This window comes from Micromys minutus, assembly GCF_963924665.1.
Source record: "Micromys minutus genome assembly, chromosome: 9".
Lineage (NCBI taxonomy): Eukaryota > Metazoa > Chordata > Mammalia > Rodentia > Muridae > Micromys > Micromys minutus.
Window position 1 is genome coordinate 46960168 of NC_137978.1, and position 6000 is coordinate 46966167.

The window sequence follows — 6000 nt, forward strand, 5'->3', positions numbered from 1 at the left end:
TGGGTCCTGGATACTAAACATAGGTCCTCTGCAAAAGCTGTAAATTCTGTTAGTCACTGAGTCATTTCTCCAGCCCACCTTCCGGAAGCTTTTATATGAATAAAACAAAGGATGCCCTCATCCCAAGCAGACACAGTTGGGCCTCCGACTGAATCTATGGGAGTAGGGTTTCTGCCCTGATTCAGTCCTTTGACAGAACCTGCTACCTCAGCGGTTATGGTGTTTCCAGAGCTGAGCTGGAGCCAGCTGGATCCGTCTTTGATTGACTGGAAAGGTAAGGAGATTAAAAAATCCGAGTGGTTTGGACTTTGCTTTCTTAAGAACAAGACGGCCTTCTGTTAGAACACTGGCCTGTACCTTTAGGCCTGATCCCATAGCCTGGGTCAGGACACAAGCCCACAAGACTCTCTTTGGGACAGAGTTAGGAAGCAGTCTGTGCTGAGACTGGAGAGCTCTTCTTCATGTTCTCTGTCTCATGAGCTATGCTGAACTACATGATGTGACATGAAACATGCCGAATTCCCTTATAAAGTTATAAAGGAGACTTTCTTTTTGTTCTGGGGAATAACCTGAGACTTTCTTAGGGGATTCTGACTGAAGGGTGTTCTCTCTAAACCACCTCTGCTCCCCACACATCCCTCTCATGGTACCTATTTCTTTCTCTCTTCTTTGTCTCTCTCCCTTCTCCTTCCCCCTCCCAGTGATGTTCCTCTCCAAGCTAAGTCTGTTCTTTGTTAAGCCATATATTTTATTGTTGCTGTCTAGTGATCTCTGTCCCACCTCAAAGCATCAGGACCATGAGGCCCTTTTATTAATAAAGTTTTGTGTCAGTTTGCCTTTGAGGACGAAGCTGTTGCTGCTATTTTAGCTTTTTTTAAAGATTTATTTTATTTATATAAGTACACTGTAGCTGCTTCACACCAGAAGAGGGCAGGGCACCGGATCTCATTATAGACGGTGTGAGCCACCATGAGGTTGCTGGGATTTGAACTCAGGACCTCTGGAAGAACAGTCAGTGCTCTTAACCGCTGAGTCATCTGTCCAGCCCGCTATTTTACTTTTTAACACTGGGTTCTTAAAATGACTCCCAAGCACATGTATGACTCTTAGCAGCTGTAATTTCTACAGTCCCCATCACACTATAGGGGGAAAAAGGCATGTTGGGGCAAAGCTGACAAGAGTCAGATATGGTGGCCCATGACTATAATCCCAGCATCTGGGAGTCCGGGGCAGGAATTTAGAGACAGCCTGGGCAGCAGCTAAGAGGTAAGCATTCTCCAGGGACATTTCCCACCCTCCCCTGAAGCCCAGAACTTGAACTATGCATAGAAAGCAAACACCTGTTGCTGAGGTCCTTGTGGAAGAGAGAAAGCAGCCTGCAGGTGCAAGTGACCTTTGGTCACATGTGGCCTCTGAGCCTCTGCATTTGTGGTAGATCCGGGGATGAAGTCCACAGAGAACTTAGTCCAGGAAGAGAGGACTGATGAAGGCACCAGGGTCGAATCCACAAGAGCTGATAGCTAACTTGGCCAGTGAAAAGCACCCGAAAGTTGCCCTCCTACGCTCATCGGGGAAACACTTCCTTCACTGGCTCCTTTGGTCAGTGTTCAGTAAGCAGCCTCTTTGTGCCAGACACTGCCCGGTGCGGGAGAAACAATAACAAACACCTTACAGTTGAGGGAGAGAAGTAGGCTTTGGGCAGATTCATACAGCTACATATAAAATCATAACAGCTATGTCCCAAGTGGGGATGCTGCTCTAAAGGCCTTAAATCTTTTAAGTCAGGGAGGAGACATAAAAGGCCTAAAGGGGCACAGAAGTACCAAGGTCATAAGATGATTGGTAGGAGGCCTACAGACATGGTCCCCAGATAAGAGCATTTGCCCCTCTTCCAGAGGCCCTCCATTCAATTCCTAGCACCCTTTTGTTGGTTTATAATTGTCTGTAACCCCACTTCCTGGTGATGTGATGCCCTCTTCTGGCCTATATGGGCATCAGCCACTCTTGCAGCCAAAACATAAAATAAGTTTGGGGGGCAGGGTATCGTTTGTTTGAGACAAGGTCTGTCAACATAGCCCTTAGCTTGTCCTGAAACTCACTTTATAGACCAGGCTGGCCTTGAACTCAAGAGATGCAAATACCTCTGCCTCCCAAGTGCTAGGATTAAAGGTGCACACCATCATCACCTGGCCTTTTTCTATCTTTGAGCTTTTAGAGCGTGCAAAACTGATTTGGCTCACCTGGGATCCACAGGCAGCCCAATGTGTGGCACATAAATGTTTGCTCAATCAAAAGTTGAGAAAAGTCCTGTCTCCTCATGCCTTATTTACAGTGTAGACTGTCTCCACCTGGTTCTGTCTTCTTTGGCTCCTGGCCAGAGTCCTAAGACCACTTGCCCTGATACTCTGGACATTCTCCTTCTTTCTCTGAAGGCTTTGCCCCCATGTAGCCGCTCGTAAACCTTTATTGCTTTCTTTTCTTTTCTTTTTTAATTTATATATTATATAGAAGTACACTGCAGCTGTCTTCAGACACACCAGTAGAGGGCATCAGATCCCATTCCAGATGGTTGTGAGCCACCATGTGGTTGCTGGGAATTGAACTCAGGACCTCTGGAAGAGCAGTCAGTGCTCTTAACCACTGAGCCATCTCTCCAGTCCAAGATGTTTAACTTGTTTGCCTTATTCCAATTCTTTTCTCAAATTATAATAAAATGGTCCTTGAAGGAAAAACAAAAGAACACATCTCTCTTTTTATTGGGGGATACTCTAAACTGACTTCAAACTCAAGAGCCTCCAACCTCAGGAAGTGTTGTCAGCCTAGGTCTGCACCAATACACCTCATTAAAAATAACTAGCCAATGGTTAGGAGGCTCAACTAATACCAAGATATGTATACGTCCTCGCTAAGCAGAGGTTTCTAAGATGGCTAATGACTCCACAGTGTGAAAGGTTACAGGGCAAACAATGATAGTACAGGTCTGTAATCCCAGCTACCCAAGAAGATGAGAGCAGAAGCCGAAAAATGGCTGTCCTTAAGAACACTTACTGGGGCTGGAGAGATGGCCCAGTGGTTAAGAGCACTAAGTTCAAGTCCCAGCACCAATGCTGGCTCACAATCATCTGTAATTGCATCTAATGCATTCTGTCATGAAGGCATATGTGCAAAGAAAGCACTCATATGTGTGTGTGTGTGTGTGTGTATGCATATATATATATATATATATATCGTAAATAACGAACACTTGACAATCATCCAGGGGACACAAGTGCAGGGGATCTGACACCCTCTTCTGGAAAGCTTAGGCACTCACATATGCATAGCATGCACTCACACAGACACAGACACCTGGATAAAAAGAAATGAAAATGAATAAAAAGCCACTACAGGGAGCCTGTAACAGAAAAAGGAAAAGGAAACCTCAGAAAATCTGAACCTGGCTCAAGACCTTGCCCATACCAGACAACCAGGCAAGTGATCTTTCACTAAACTACAGCTACAATATACACATACATATATATGCATATACATACATATATACACACACGATTACACCTACAAACACATACACACACATATATACACAAACACACATACACATATAGACACTACTACACCTAGGCACACATATACAAACACTACTACACATATATACACATACATGTGTGTGTGTGTGTATATATATATATATATCCTTCTATACTTACATATACATACACATGTACACACCTACATTCATGTACACACACCTACACACACCCACACATGTTTAATGGTATTAAATTACCTTAATGTGTTGTACATGTGGAAGACAAAGGACAACTTTCAGGAGTTGGTCCTTGAGGCCGCTTCTGTTTCTGCGGTTACACTCTAGGGTAGCGAGCATGGGTGCTTCTACCTTGCCTCAGGAGTGCTGGGACTGCAGATGTGCCATTGCATTTGGCTTTGTGTGTGTTCAGGGTTTAGAGCTCAGGCCGACAGGCTTGCTCCTGCCCCTCATGAGCTTTTGACACACTAAGAAGCCGTCCCTCTAGGCAATAACCATTAAACTGAACACATAGGACCAGAGGGATGCCTCAGGGGTTAAAGGGCATGTCGCTCTTGCAGATCACCTGAGTTAGGGTTACAGAATCCATATGGACATTGGCAGGGGACAACTGCCTAGGACACATCGAGAGAGCCCTAAGACCTCCTCTGGCTTCATGGGCACGGAAACCCATGTGCAAGTACCCACAGAGACGCATAATTCTTAGAAAACTAAACCAAAGGTCTATCAGCTTTTAGGCCAAGGTGTGTGACTCATATAATGACTAGTTGAAGTCACAGGAGAGAACAAAGATTAGACTGGGAAGGAGGCAAAGCTGGGGACAAGAGGGCAGGACAGCTTCAGATCTTTTTAACTGTGGTCATGAGGTTTCTTTTGGTTTTTCTTTCTTTTTTCTTCCTAGAAGATTATTATATATTAAGTACACTGTAGCTGTCTTCAGACACACCAGAAGAGGGCATCAGATCCCATTACAGATGGTTGGAGCCACCATGTGGTTGTGGGATTTGAACTCAGGACCTCTGGAAGAGAGCAGTAGGAGCTTTTAACACCAAGCCATCCCTCCAGCCCTTGTTTGTTTTCCTTGCTTTCAAAATAAAGTTTCTGTGTGTAGCCCTGGCTATCCTAGAACTCACACTGTATACAAGGCTAGCCTCAAACTCACATAGATGCACCTGCCCATGCCTCCTAAGTGATGGAATTAAAGGCATGTGCCACCACCACCCCCAGCTAGGGTTGCTTTCTTTGAAAACACGAACATGTATATTTATACCCTGGATACAAGCCTGTGCATGTGAGAACATGTATGCTTGAGTGTGTGCTTGTGTGTTTGTAGAGGACAACTTGTGAGGGTTGTGATAGACCAGCCTGCCTCCATCTTAAGAGCATAAGCCATCTTATTATACCCTCAAAATAACTTCATTCCTATTTTCTGTAAAACTTAATTTTACCAGGTCTTGACCCATTTTCTGGATTTTGACAGGTTCCACATCCTATAACCTGATCTTCACCCTGATAGATGTTCTGCAAAATAATACTGAAATGTTTGGCCAAGTTCCTATGTAACCCTTGAAAACGCCCATATTCTTGCACTTTGGAGGGCTAATATAAACTGCACATTGGGTAATTGATCCTGTTTTTTCAAACACCGATTTGGGGAGATAGCCATGTCTGACACAATAACGCTTGCTTAATTTGACCAAAAGGCTAACGGTCTTTATTCTCCTTCGGTGGGATTAACAGTTGAGCCTCTCCTTTCACCATGCAGGTCTCAGGGATTGACCTCAGACAGTCTGTATTGCTGAGCCATCTTGCTGGCCTCCATGAGGTTTCTTGCAGGCTAACAATCTTGGAGATGATCTATCTATCTATTTATTTTGAGGCAGTCTTTCATCGTGTAGCCCCTGGTAGCCTGGGATTTGCCATGCAGACCAGGCAGGCCTCGAACTCGCTCCTGCTAGAGTGCTGAGATTAAATCGTCATACTTGGTGATTTTAATTTCTTATAGAAAATAAGTAATCCCACGAGGTCCTGTGAGACTACTGCTGAGTCTCTGAGGTGTGCAAATGGCGTGTCACAACTGAGCACCAACGCGGAAAGTGTGACTTCCATTAGAGCACCTGAGATTCAGCTTCCTAGGGAATCTGGCAGTTTGGCGGGAACAGGGGTGGTGTCGGGTAGCGAGCAGCGGAAGTGACGGAAGCACCTGACAGGGATGGGAGTGAGGAATGCGTGTAGATGGTCCCGGAAGTACTGCTTTGATTGGATGTTTTCTTGTATACTGTCCTATCGGAAATTTGCCTTCAATAAAGATGGCCGCCTAGGCTTCTATCCCTTATTGGGTCCCTGCATTTTTCTTATGCTTGGCCTTGGAACCGGAAGAGGCTGGATTCATGAGTTCTGATTGGCTAAAGGTAGATGTGTCCTGGGCGCTGATTGGCTGGCTCTTCGCGGGA